The sequence below is a fragment of the Emydura macquarii genome, unplaced genomic scaffold (assembly GCF_026122565.2).
Source record: "Emydura macquarii macquarii isolate MOO-44397 ecotype Brisbane River unplaced genomic scaffold, CSIRO-AGI_Emac_v2 contig_328, whole genome shotgun sequence".
Lineage (NCBI taxonomy): Eukaryota > Metazoa > Chordata > Testudines > Chelidae > Emydura > Emydura macquarii.
Genome location: NW_027130465.1, coordinates 3,398 through 15,528, shown reverse-complemented (window position 1 = coordinate 15,528; position 12,131 = coordinate 3,398). Strand labels below are relative to the sequence as shown.

The 12,131-nt window shown below is 49.1% G+C and overlaps 1 pseudogene; it reads left to right on the top strand.

The window, feature by feature from the left end:
* Nucleotides 1-188: 188 nt before the first annotated feature.
* On the top strand, nt 189-9,845 carry LOC137141011 (olfactory receptor 52P1-like; annotated as a pseudogene).
* Nucleotides 9,846-12,131: the final 2,286 nt, after the last annotated feature.

Here is a 12,131-nt window from a genome sequence, read left to right as displayed (position 1 = left end):
GTGATATCATTAGTGATCATCGGGTTAGACCTGACACTCATTGGCCTATCCTATGAGCTGATCATCAGGGACGTCTTCAGGATCTCCTCCAAAAAAGCCCATCAGAAAGCCCTCAACACCTGCACAGCCCACATCTGTGTGATACTGATGTCTTATACTCCCAGCCTTTTCTCCGCTCTGACACACAGGTTTGGTCAGAGCATCGCTGCCCACGTTCACATCCTCTTGGCCAACGTGTATGTCCTAGTCCCCTCCATGCTCAACCCTATCATTTATGGGGTCAAAACCAAAGAGCTTCGTGAGAAAGTGGGAAAATACACCTGCAGAATGTGATTGCCTGGGGCCACTGACTTTAAACCCGCATGACAAGAGAGGAAAGTTTATCTCTTCATTAATCAAGGGTGCTCTGCCCCAATTTGGCTGATCTCAGCCTTGGGGCAATTCACAGTTTGAGAAGTTCCTAGTACCTAGTGTCTTATCACGCCATCACCAAGCACTGCTCTCTCTGACCATAACGTGATCTCTTTCAGCATCACCCCTCATCCCCCACCCCCACATACTCTCTCAGACCTTTTTTCCATGAGTTTGGTTGTTGATTCTCACCATTCCTCACTCTCCTCTGTCTTTGACTCTTTTGTCCCTCTCTGCCATCACAAGGTGTCCAGCTCTGCCGTGCACCAGGCCCCAACAATCGCTTCCAGTTCTGAGTCTTCCCCAATCGGTCTTGTTGAATTTTTAAATAGCAGACACTTGGAGTTTTCCCTTCTGGTTCATCTCCCCTCAAAGGCATGAAATCTGCCCTCAATTATCAGTTCATTTTGGGACACACATTGCACACAGACTGGGGTCAAAACAAAGAAAAAATCTCTTTAATAGAAAAATCATAGGTGCAAAGATGAAATCGTTTTTAAAAGTAAATATAGACGAGTTACACATCTATAATTGTCAAACTCCCTTTTCTAATGCAAATTACTTATTGTCTCTAAAGAGTTTCCTACCTGTCCTCTGTCATCAAGTGTTTCCTAGACAGCATCCCACTGAGATGCTGCAGAGTGGCACAGTCTGTGACATTTTGGGCAGCACCTAGACCAGTGAAGGGGTCTGTCACCACCCACCTTGTAACCTTGGAGACTTGAAAGTGGTGCTGTTATGAGTCACGGCCCTGCACCAGTAACCAGCCCACAAGCAGCATGGTCTCTGAAAATCCGTCTCCCGAGTTCTCGTCCAAGGAAAGTCCAGAAAGGATGGGAAACTTTGTGGGGTTTCCTCCATTTGTTCCCATGCCGGTGGAGGACACAATTTGAAGGACATTACTGCCTGGGAAGGAGTGGGACTTTAAAACAATCAGGCTGTGGGGGCAGGTCCTGAATTCAGGAGAGCTGGGAAAATCCACAAGGGGCACTCTGGAGTGGCCAGGCTGCCGTCATTCACCGTTTTTAGTGTGAAACATCTGCCAACCCTCCGGCAGGGCTCAAGTGGCAGGCCTGAGGTTCTGATTTTGATTGTGTGCTCAGAGCTTTGGTGCTAATGTGGAGCAACTCCTGCTGGGGCTTGTATCACAACTTGGATTACATAAAAAAACTACTTATCCCATGAAAGTTTTCCTTTGTTATTTGATGTAGAGACCAATGTGTTAATAAGAAAAGCTTTGTTTGAATACCTAGCTTGGGTCTAGTGTTTAAGGGACTTTGAGCCATGGACATAGTAATAATCTGACAGTCTTGTGTAGGGCAGAGCTAAGGAGAGAACAGCTAAGTGGAGCTGGGGGCAGAGCTGGAGCAGACAGAACCGGAGGGGCCAGAGAAGCAGCCCAGAAGGCAGAGCTGTGCAGGAGGCAGAGCAGCAGTGCCGAGCCAGAGGCGGGCAGCTGGAGCAACCCAGACCAGCTGTTCCAACGGGGAGATGGATGATCTACAGCAGGGAGCTCCAGGGCCAGAGCTGGGATGGGGGGTGCCGGCTGTGCCCCAAGTAAAATGACATGGTGAATGTATGAGGAAAGCAAGGCAGGGCCCTGGGCAGAGTGCCCAGCACAGGGAGATGTCACCAGACAAGAAGGCCTTTTAGGCTGGCCTTGGGTGGGCGGTGGGGGGATCTGAGTTTCGTGACGTAACACACTGGGCTATTAGAGCGCTCCTTCCTTTTTCACTCTCCTACCTATGCCTATCAGGCTTCTCAGAATTCATTGCAGTCAAAACCAAGTATCGCTCCCAGCTTTCTGTGCAAGACGATTTCTGTCTCTTCCTTTGTACACTTCAACCCAATTCCATTCCTTTGTACACTGAGGAAAGAAACACACCCCTCCCACTGATAAGATGGGACTGGTGAATATTCTACTGAATGAATGTCTCATTGTCTGGGGTGATGTTTCCTAACACGTTTATGAAGTTTTATTTTAGCTGCTTCCATTTGTGCTGGTTTTGAACTGAAAATTAATACTTCTGACACTCGTACTAATCTATAAAGTGGTGCCTCCAGATGTGGTTTATCTTGCTCTCCCGACCAAACAGAGAGACTAGACACACCTCTGTCACTACCCACCAAGGTCAATTCCCTGCACTGCTGCAGAAACGCAGCAAATGTCTGCAAGGGGAACCTCTTTTTGCAAACTTCCCTGATGTTACTCTCACCACCGACGCATCCCTCCTAGGCTGGGTGCACACCTCAACACCCTTACAACACAGGGCAAATGGTCATCCACGGAGGTGTCTCTCCACATCAACCTCCTCGAACTCAGGGTGGTCAGGAATCCCACGGAAGAAGGGAACTCACCCAAGAGTGATGACAGACAACACAGCACGTATGTACTACATTCATCGGTGAGGAGGAGCCAGGCTGCCCTGCCTCTGCGTGGAAGCAGTAAAGTTACGGAACTGGAGCATTTCCCACAACATCACACTCTCAGGGGCATAACGTCCAGGGCACAAAACTTGACAGTGGAGCATCTCAGGCACAGGTTCCCCACCCCAGAACTCGCTGCTTTTATTAGTGACCAGGTGCCGTTTCTGTGGGCTGGGCCTCACCCCAGGCAATGGACCAGCCAGCCCAGGGCTCTGGTGACAGCCACATCCCAGAGCTACAGTAGGTCACAGAGCCCGTGGCTCAGGCAGCTCAGAAGAGACACTGCAGGGCTGGGGAGGATGGGGGGTGAGCTGCCCTGGGTAGCCCTGCGGGGAGAGGAGGCCAAGTTCTCTGCTAAGAGAGGGGGAGCAGCTGGGCAGGGACCCAGTCTGTGCAACCAGAGCAGACCTTGGGGAGGGGCTGATCGATGGAGGGAGGCCAGAGGAAGGTGGCACAGGAAGAGTGCCAGGGAAAGAGAGACGGCCAGAGCTGGGGGACTAGAGGCAGACAGCCCATCTGTGACTGGTCCCTACCTGGGAGAGCAGGGATGTGTCCTGGCCATGCTGACAGCTTGGGAGGTGGGGAAGGACTCTCTGGAGCCCAGGGGGGCTGGTAGCCACAGCCCAGAGATTGGGAGAAGCCCTGGCAAGTGGCAGCCATGACAGGGACTATCCAGAGAAGAGAGCAGCACCCCAGACAGGGGGAGAACAGGCCCAGGGGTGGCGATGGGCAATGGCCAATGGTGTCCCAGCCCCTCTACATCTGGCACCAGTATCCACTTGGCAGTGGCCAGGCCCCACGCAGCCCCTCGGACTCAAGTGCACTGAACCAGCTGGCCTCAACGGCTGGGCCACATCCAGCCCTGGGAAGCAGACCCTGCACAATGGCCACAGGGACCCACTACCCAGGGGACTGAGGGAGAACCTGACCCAACAGAGGAGACACCAGAGATTCTATTGGATCAACAAAGGCCCACTGCACCCCCATGCTGGGCAACGACCCGGGCAGGTCAGCTCCTGAGGGGACTCCTTCCTACTCGGTGACACCCAGAAATTGCCCCAGGGGCCACCCACACAACCTCCTGGGATACCCTGCTGTGTCCTCATGCTCAGAGCCGCCTCGTACCACCATCTGTGGCCTCGTGGAACTGGGTGCACCTGTCAGCAGTGAGCTTCAACACCATCACCTGTGTCATGCCTTGGTCTCTGGCCAGGAAAACATGGCTGCCCAGCTGCCCTGAATGAAGCAGACGTGGGCAGTCTGAGGTGTGGCTCACCATGGCTGAAGAGCAGCTGGGGTGAGCTGTTGCCACAGGCACATCCCCCTGACACACATCCCCCCACCACAGCAGCCCCTCAGCCCAGCAAGCCGCCTGGCCAGGGTGGGAAAACAGCTCCACAGTGGTGGGGACCAATTTGGTGGGATGTCACCCCTGCGGCTACGCATGGCACCGGCCTTTACACCACCTCCCCACTCAGTGCCAGACACCACCCCTCTGCACCGGAGCAGGGCCCATTGTGCCTGGAGAGTGCTGGTCCCACAGCAGGGCTGATCAGTCACCGGGGGGATCAGGAGAAGCCCATTTGGTAGCCACACGTGGGGTTCAGTCTCCACTCTCAGCTCACCAGCGGGCACCTGTGATCCCAGGTGTGAGTCCATGAGGAGGTGGCCAGCATGGCCAGGGTGGGGGCTAGCGCAGGGATGGTTCATGTTAACACCACACATCTCCAGCACTGTGGTACGTCAGCCATGGCCCAGCCTGTGTGCCGGCCTCACTCCATGCCCATGTCCCCACACACCCCCAGACTGGGAGGCACCTGTCTGCTTACACCACCTAAAACTAGCTATCCTCACAGACACTGAAGGAGAACACATGGGCCAGTGAGTGCACCAGCCCCTATAGGGAGATGCTGAGTGGGGAGGGATTAGTGGGGTCCCGCTGACTGCCCTGGGAAAGCAATGACTGTGGTAGGTGACCCCAGCCATCAAAGCAGTCAGGATTTTGTATCTGAGATGGTTGCTGGACTGGGGTCACTGTGCATGGAGGATCTGGCTGGGTCTTGGCTTCTCCATGTTCTCCAGCTGGGAGGGGCTGCAGTAGAGATTTGATTTTTTCACCCAGACTTTGATCACCTGGGGCAGAATGAAAAAAACCCTGCAATGCTGTGCCCTCCCTAGGCTTAGTCACAGGTAAACAGTTGTAGTACAAGGAAAAGCCAACCTACAGTTCCAGCATTGACCATCTACCAACAGCAGCTCAGCTCAGAGTCCCCAGCACCCATTTGTCTCCACGAAATGTCTCTTGATTACCATGTCCGTCCAGGAAGGTCAAAATCCCACATGCCCGAAAGGGACAGACAGACAGACATCTCTGGTCTCTCCCCCACACTCTGTCTGATGATGGATAAGGAGTGAGCCCTGACTGAACCATTTCCCACATCAGTCAGTGCCTACTGGGGTTAGATTCTCCCGGTCTAGACATCAGAGAATCCACAGGAGAGAGTCCCAGGCAGTGTGAGAAGTAACTGTGGGTCCTGCACTTGCAGGTAAAGGGGCCTGGGTGAGCTGTGTTTGCTCTGGTTGTGTCACTGAGGGCCGTGTGGCTGGGATTCCTGGCTCTCTCAGTCCAGGTGTGGGAAGTGAATGAGGTTAATCCCTCCTGGCTAGAACAGACCTCGCAGCTGCTGATCTTTTACCTGGCTCTGGAAGCTGGTCTCTGGAACCAGGTCCATGTTGCTGCCAAAAGCACAAACCTCCTCCCGGCCTTTCTGCCCAACCCCCCTGTACCTGCCCTGGCGGCAGAGGCCCCCTCACCAGAGGTCAGTCCTAGCTGGTGCCAGTCTGAGACCTTTGGGACTCTGGGTACTAGGACCGGGGAGTCCAACAAGGCCTGCATTTCCCCCAGATCTTTAGCCCCACTGCAGAGTAAGTTAACTGTGCCCTAGGGCTGTGGGCGGAGACCAAAGCTAGGGGGACGATGCAGCCCTGCCATGCCCAGAGTTCATAGACAATGGTTTGATTGAAACAATATGCCTGTGTTAATAACTAAAAGACAGAGAAGTAGGGACATGCCATAATTGTGACTTAAGTGAGGACATGAAGAGTAGCTGCTGTTCTGGATCCTACTTAGAATTTGTCCGAGATGAATAATTGTAATATTTAAAGAAAAGCCATGCTACACTTCCAAAACAGAGGCACCAGCAACAATAGCCCAGCTCAGAACAACCGTCACCCTTGCCAGTCTCAAAAGTCTCTCCTTGTGTCGGGATGTACCATGCCACAAAGACTCCTCTAGAGGCTTCAATATCCTACCACACCCCACCCTGGAAAGAGCAGTAAAGGTGAGTCCTCCTGGCTGCCTAGAATGGATGTGGGGAAAACAACCAATTGGGAAGAGGTGCAGGTAGCACTAAAAGGAGTTGTCGGAGTGAAGAGAGCATAAGAGCTGACCTGAAGGATACCACTAAGTACCACTAGGCCTCCGCAGATGGTGCACATAACTCACACACCAATATTGCAATCACTGGCCTGGATGATAAGTAATTCCCCAAAGCCATATTTTATGGACAATTGAAAATGGGAGCAAGAATGCTGAGAGGCCAATGAAAATGATAGATGGAGACTCTCAAAGCTGTAGATTAAATAAAGTTCTCACAAGACTGGATTGGGGATATTAGCAGGAATTGTGGGGACCTTGAAGGGGGAGAATAAGGGACTGTTCCTGCACTGAATGGGGGAGGAAAACATAGTGTGCAGGGCATGGTGTGCAGTATCCAGATAACAGTGGAGCGGATTGCTAAAATAGGCAGTAATGCTGCTTGAGATAAACAAACACGGCTGTACCTCTGGAGCCTCATATGACCCTCCTCAATGTGGGTCCCCATATGAGAGAAAGCTGGGTGCCTTGTGTCTGGAAGCAAACATGGCAGGTGTCAATGGTACCACTTTTGTAATCCCTGGTGGGAGGTGAGGGTTGCCTCACTAACTATGTGAGGGCGGAGACATGGAGGGGCAATGAGGCCAGATCGGAGTGTGAATTTGGTGGAATTTTCTGAATATAAGGTAAAGGTGCCCTTAACAAAGTTCCACGTGGAATGGGAAGATTTTAGAGGAGACATGGTGGTTGGAGTTTGAGAGCTTTTCCCAGCAGATGTTTTAATAGGGAATGATATTGTGGTTATAAATAATGGTATCCATGTGATAACCCAGTCCCCAAAAGAGTATGAATGTAAATGTTCTGTGTTACCTGTAATCAACGGGGACAATTGTGAAAGGTAGGTGCATGACTCGAAGTTGTCTGTGTCTAGCTATGGAGTGGAAATTATTAGGAAGCTTAAAGAACCCTGTAAGCAAGTGGCTCTGCTTGGTCAGTTTACTGGGGAGATGATGTTGGAACGTGACTGTTCCATGCTGTTTCAAGTGAACAGATAGTGTCTCCGGCTCAGAGGGAAGATCGGGCAGCTGAACCTACAGAGCAGAACAGCTGTGAGCTGATCTCTTGAGAATGCAGGTGGTGACAGACAAACTCTGCACTCTCAATGCTTTGGATATATGTGGTAATGCTTCAGTGGACTCAGGTACATCTGATGATATGTGGATGATATGCAGACACTGGTAATGGAAGAACATCAGAACCCTGTTTATGACATGATCGTAGGAACGGTTGGCACTTCTTTGAGACGGATCCAGCCTTGAAATTGGCCATAACTGAAAATTTGAGAACTAATAAACAAGCAAGTGTGTGAGTTAATGTGATCTACTTGACTGATTGCGGTGCAAAGATTTGCCCAGACCCAGAGCTGTTAGCAAAGGAGACACACCTAGCCAGACAATGGATTCTGTTAAATCACAGAGCCCAGGTTTCAAACCTCTAAAGAAGGGGGAGGAGGAAAAGGGAAAAAACTTTATTCTGTAAATGAAAGGCACAGATTAACCCTGAAATATCAAAACCTGAGGATGTAATTAAAGCCCTATGCTACAAAGAATACTGAGGCAAAATGAAGGTGACTGCTTAAGTGTTCAAAAATCCAAAAGGGCATTAAACAAACTGCCCAAAGGCAAACTGTATTAATGCACGTCATAACAAAAATGATTGCAAGGACATACTTGTACTAATTTTGGTGTAAATATTAATGCTGCTGTTAACTCTTGTAATTAATTTGTAGCTGAAGCTGTGTCAAGACTGGGGGCCCTTGAGGTGAATTCAGGAGCTCTGATTACTCCCTCCTACACCAATCTCGTGTTGGGAGTGCGACGCTAGGCCCAAGAAAGCCAAGCAAGTTTATAAGTTACATGGCCCAACGCTGACCTTTTAGATAAAGTATAGGAAAATACAGTGGTAATGTGAGTCATTCCTTATAAGTGGATGAGAGCTTTGATATGCAAGTGTATTGTTGGTAGGTATTTGATGTTATTTATGTATCTGTTGTTAGAGGTTGACAATGTAAATAAGCTGCTTTCCTATCTGTCACTCTTCTGTTGATTATGGGTTGAAAAGGAACATATGAGCATTTAGGTAGAGCTTTGAATGTAAAAATGCTATTCTTTGTATTTCTCTTTGAAATTTAAGTAGTAAATACCTGGGAAAGGTTGGAAATGGCCAATCACCTTGTGATAAAGTAACTAGTTAAGGATGTGCTCAGGACATAGGAGATGGTATTTCAGAGTCTCCAGTAGTCATCTATCAATGGTTCCAGGAGATACCTGCTGTCAAGAAAATATCAGTCAACCTGCATGGCTCTACAGAAGACTCTAGTGGACTGATCCTTTTTATCTCAAATCTGTCCAAGCTTGTCAGGGAAAGTTTGAATCGCAAGATTGAGATCCCAGCGTTAGCCTGAAATCACCCTGCTAATTCTCATGGAAGAATCTGAACAAACTCTGCACATGGACAATTTAGTCTTCATTCCTCTGGATCAATTAATCTACAGCTGAAGATGTGAATCAAAGGAATGAGATCCATCCAGGTACTGGATGTACACTAGAGAGACTATACAAGCCTACAAATGCCACAATTCTACTGGAAATTTGATATATATGGACTTTCCAATCATTTGTATATATCTGATTGCTTTAATCATTTAACATTTCTCTTATTTGTTTATTTCATTTTATAATAAACCTTTAGTTTTAGTTACTAAAGGATTGGCTGGCAGCCTAGTATATTGGATAAGATTCAAATTTTATTGATCTGGTAATTTTCAGATGGCAACCCTAGGCACCGAAAAGTCACACTTGGTTACACTCGGTCTAAATGAATTGGTGCCATCAGCAAAGGTTGCCACCTCAATGCTCACCCCCCTTTCGAGATTGTTAGTAACAATGAAATATTTACCGTGCTATATGTTATCCAGTGCGTGACCCTCCACCCTCTGCTTCTCTCCCTTCACAGGCATCCTGAATGTTACTGAGCCTATGCAATCAGCCGTCCTCGTGACAATGGCCTTCGATCGCTACGTCGCCATATGTGACCCTCTGAGATATGCCACCATTCTTACCAATGGATGAATCGCTAAGCTAGGGCTAGTGGGTTTGATACGAGATGTTCTCTTGGTTCTGCTGGAACCCCTGCTACTGTGGAGGCTGCCATTCTTGCCAACCGCGTTATCCCCCACACGTACTGCGAGCATATGGCTATGGTGAAGATGTCATGTGGGGACACCAGAGTCAATCAAATGTACAGATTGGTGATAGCATTTGTGACCTGACACTCATTGGCCTGTCCTACGTGTTGATCATCAGGGTTGTCCTCAGGATTTCCTCAAAAAAAGCTCACCGGGAAGCCCTAAACACATGCACATCCCACATCTGTGTGATGCTGATGTCTTATACTCCCAAAATCTTCTCCACCCTGACACACAGGTTCGGTCAGGGCATTGCTGCCCACGTTCACATCCTCTTGGCCAACCTCTATCTCCTTGTTCCCCACCATGCTGAACCCTATCATTTATGGAGTGAAGACCAGAGAGCTTTTTGACAAAGTGGGAAAATACATCTTCAGAATGTGATCATCTGGGGCCACTGACTTCAAACCTGCTTAACAGGAGGGGGAACGGATGTGTCCTCATTAATCAAGGGTGCTCTGTCCCAATTTGGCTGAGCTCAGCCTTGTGGCAGTTCACAGTTTGAAAACTTTCTCACTCCTAATGTCTTCTCATTCCTTCACCAAGCACTGCTCTCTCTGACCATCACCTGATCTCTTCAGCATCACTCTTCCCCCCCACCCTCACACACCCTGTCACTCAGCCTATCCATCATATCTACACCACCAGCGATGGTGGCTTCTCATATGCTCGCAGCCTCATTTTCCATCACCATTCCTCGTTCTCCTCCATCTTTGACTCTTTTGCCCCTCTCTGCCATCACAAGGTCCTCAGCTCTGCCATCCACCAGGCCCCAATAATCGCTTCCAGTCCTGAGTCTCCCCAAATCGGTCTCTCTGAAATGTAACTAGGAGACACTTGGCGTTTACCCCTCTGATTAGTTCCCCCTGAAGGCATGAAATCTGCACTCAATTATCAGTTCTTTTTGGGACACACGTTGCACACAGACTGGGGTAAAAAAAAACAAAAAAGTTTATTTAATAGAAAAATTACAGATCCAAAGATGAAATAGTGAGGAAAAGCAAACATAGATGAGTTACACAGAAAATAAACAAAGACTCAACCTCGGGCTTTCCACATCTATACTAGTCAAGATCCCATTTCTAATGCAAGTGACCTGTTGTCTGTGAAGAGTTTCCCACGTGCCCCCTGCCTTCAAGGGGATTCAGTGTTTCCCAGATAGCACCCTGCTTAGATGTTGCAGAGTGGCACAGTCTGTGACATTTTGGGCAGCATCTAGACCAATAAAGGGATCTGTCACCACCTGGTTTGTAACCTTGGTGACCTTAACACTGTGCTGTTATGGCTCATGGCCCTGCACCAGTAACCAGCCCACACACACCATGGTCTCACCCTGGCTTCCAACAACTGACTTACTCCTTGCAGGGTGATGCCAACAGCCTCTGCAAATCCGTCTCCCCGAGTTCTTATAAAAATAAAGTCCCAGTAGGGACAGGAAACCTTCTGGGGTTTTCTCCATTTGTGTGGAGACTGAATTGCATAGTGGCGTCTGCAGCACCACATGCACTGCCCCCCCACGTGGATAAAGAGGCAGCCTAGGGAGGGTTGACTCAGCAGCACGAGCCGCATGTACCTGTCTCCTTATAAGGAAATGAAGTGACCCCACCTGCTGGTGCGTGGTCAGCAACTGCCCAGGATAATTGTAATCACCTGGTTGGCTGGTTCATACCTGCCCGGGAAATCAGGAGCACCTGGTTGGCTAAACTCCGAGCCATGACCTTAGAAGGTCATGCAGCAAATAGCAACCAATGGGGCTTAGCCTCTGCTGACCATGGGAAACTATAAAAGTTCAAACCCAGGTAGCAGAAGGCAGAGAGGAATTGAATCTACCCGGCACCCCGTGTATCTCTTGGTCGTGTCGGCTCGGCGGGCTGACGCATCTTCCCCAGTCCGCTTCACTGTGAACTGATCACTCACAGTGGCTCTCTCCCGTCTGCAATATCTAAAGCAAACGGCAACTGAATTTGGCCAGCATAGTATACCTGTATATAATGTTTGTGAGTATGGATTAACTGTTTTCTGTTGTGTTTGTCTTGTAACTTCTTTGGGGAACTCCAAAACCGGGCACCCTAGTGTCACATGCTGGCAGCCATGCATTGATCCAGGAGAGATCACAAAATGCTAAAGTCTTGGGTGGCACATTTTGTCCTTTCGTGCACGGAGTTCTCCTGCCCTTTGCTATCACTGTTTGCTCTGTAATTGCTTGCTGTGAAACTGTTTATTATAGAAATAGAACTGTTTTATTATAAGGATAGGATTGTTTATTGTAAAATAAAGGGTTAATTGATTAAGCAAACCCCCAGAATCATCACTGTCTCGCTTAACCCCCCGTATCCCAAACCGAACCTATCAGAGAGTTTTTCTCTCCGTTTCCACACATTTGCTCCCATGCTGGTGAAGAACATTATTTGAAGGACGTTACTGCCCGGGAAGGAGTGGGACTTTAAAGAAATCTGGCTGGAGGGGCTGATCCTGAATTCAGGAGAGTTGGGGAAATCCACAAGCATTGCTCTGGAGAGGCCAGGCTTCCGTCATTCGCTGTTTTTAGCTTGAAACATCTGTCAACCATCTGGCGGGGCACAAGTACCAGGAGTGAGGTTCTGATTTTGAATTTGATTGTCCATTAATAGAAGCTGCATCTCCCATGAAAGCTTTCTTTTGTTATTTGAT